At 34.1% G+C, this 2479-nt stretch overlaps 1 pseudogene; it reads right to left on the bottom strand.

Moving 5' to 3' along the window:
* Positions 1 to 985, bottom strand: part of LOC103608954 — a 6256-nt pseudogene extending 5271 nt beyond the window's left edge.
* Positions 986 to 2479: the final 1494 nt, after the last annotated feature.

Here is a 2479-nt window from a genome sequence, read left to right as displayed (position 1 = left end):
CCCCACAAGGCTATCCTTCCAAAATGAAGGGCAAATAGTATATTTCTCAGACAAACAAAATATGTGGCAGCTCACTACCACACAACCACCCTTACAAGAAATTCTCAAGGGAGTACTGGGTTTGGTTCCTGAAAAATAACTACCACTGCCATACATACCCAAGAAAAATTTAAACCCACTAATATAATAAAAATGGCATTCATGAAGAGAAAACAAACATAGAAAAACGCTAACTACAACCTAAGGAACCAACAAACACAGAAAACAAACAGTAAATCAGAAANGCCACTACATAATGATAAAAGTATTGATCCATCAAGAAGACATAACAATCATAAATATATAAGAACACAATGTCAGAGCAGCCAAATTTATAAAACAAACTCTATTGGACCTAAAAAAGGAAATAGATACTAATACCATAATAGCAGGGGACCTGAACACCCCACTGTCAATATTGGACAGATCATCTAGGCAAAGAATCAGCAGAGAAACACAAGATCTTAACAATACTCTAGACCAATTGGACTTGGCAGATAACTACAGAACATTCCATCCAACAACCTCAGAATATTCATTCTTCTCATCAGCAAATAGATCATTCTCCAGGATAGATAAATACAGGGTCACATATCAAGTCTCAACAAATTCAAAAAATTGGAATTATCCCGTGTATTTATTCAGAGCACAATGGATTAAAATTGGAAATCAATAACAAATGAAATTCTGGAATCTATACAAACACATGGATATTAAACAATATTCTACTTAATGACATATGGGTCCAAGAAGAAATCAAGCAGGAAATTAAAAATTTGTTGAAATTAATGAAAATAATGATACATCATACCAAAACCTGTGGGATACTGCAAAAGCAGTACTAAGGGGGAAATTTATTGCATGAAATGCTTACGGAAGAAGAATGGAAAGATGGCAAGTGAACAACCTAATACTTTACCTTAAAGAACTAGGAAAACAAGAACAATCCAAACCCAAATTTAGCAGATGAAAAGAAATCATTAAGATCAGAGCAGAACTTAACGAAATTGAAACCCAAAAAACGATACAAAAGATCAATGAATCAAAAAGTTAATTTTGAAAAGATAAATAAAATTGAAAAAAAATTAGCATGGTTAACTAAAAAAAGAGGGAAGTTCCAAATAACAAAACTTAGAAATGAAAAAGGTGATATTACAACTGATACATCTGAAATACAAGGAATCATTCGAGACTACTATAAACAACTATACGCCAACAAATTTGAAAATCTGGAGAAAATGGACAAATTTCTGGACACACACAAGCTACCAAAACTGAGCCAAGAGGATGTAGAAAATCTGAACAGGCCAATAACAATAAAGGAGATTGAAGATGTTATCAGCAGGCTCCCAACAAAGAAAAGCCCAGGACCAGATGGATTCACAGAAAATTTTACCAAACATTCAAAGAGGAATTGCCACCAATTCTTTACAAACTATTCCAAAAGCCTGAAACAGAGGCAAATCTCGCAAACTCATTCCATGAAGCAAACGTCATCCTGATACCAAAACCAGGTAAAGATATAACCAAAAAAGAAAACTACAGGCTGATATCCTTGATGAATATAGATGCAAAAATCCTCAATAAAATACTAGCTAAAAGAATACAACAACACATAGGTAAAATTATTCACCACGATCAAGTGGGATTCATCCCGGGGATGCAAAGTTTGTTCAACAAATGCAAATCAATAAATGTGATACACCATATTAATAAAATCAAACATGAGGACCATATGATCATCTCTATAGATGCTGAAAAAGCATTTGATAAAATTCAACATTCATTCATGACAAAGACCCTCTATAAGTTAGGTATAAAGGGAAAGTATCTCAACATAATTAAAGCCATATGTGATAAACCCACTGAAACTATCATCCTGAATGGGATATACCTGAAAGCTTTTCTCTTAAGAACAGGAACTACACAAGGATGCCCACTTGCACCACTTCTACTCAGCATAGTGCTGGAAGTACTAGAGCAATCAGAGTAGAGAAGGAAATAAAGGGCATCCAGATTGGAAAAGATGAAGTCAAACTGTCTCTCTTTGCAGATGACGTGATCCTATATATTGAACAGCCTAAAGCATCTACAAAAAAACTCTTTGAGTTGATAAATGATTTCAGCAAAGTAGCAGGATACAAAATCAACACACAAAACTCAGTAGCATTTCGATTCTCCATTAGTGAACATACAGAAAGAGAAATCAAGAAAGCTTGCTTATTTACAATAGAAACCAATAATATAACATACTTAGTTAACCAAGGATGGTTAACCAATTGAGTTAACCAAGGATGTGAAAAATCTCTATAATGAGAACTACAAACCACTGCTGAGAGAAATTAGAGAGGATATCAGATGATGGAAAGATATACCAGGCTCTTGGATTGGAAGAATCAACATAGTGAAAATGGCCATACTACACAAAGTGATATACAAA

This window comes from Galeopterus variegatus, unplaced genomic scaffold (genome assembly GCF_000696425.1).
Source record: "Galeopterus variegatus unplaced genomic scaffold, G_variegatus-3.0.2 Scaffold9012, whole genome shotgun sequence".
NCBI classification, from domain to species: domain Eukaryota; kingdom Metazoa; phylum Chordata; class Mammalia; order Dermoptera; family Cynocephalidae; genus Galeopterus; species Galeopterus variegatus.
This window is presented reverse-complemented; position numbering and strand designations above follow the sequence as displayed.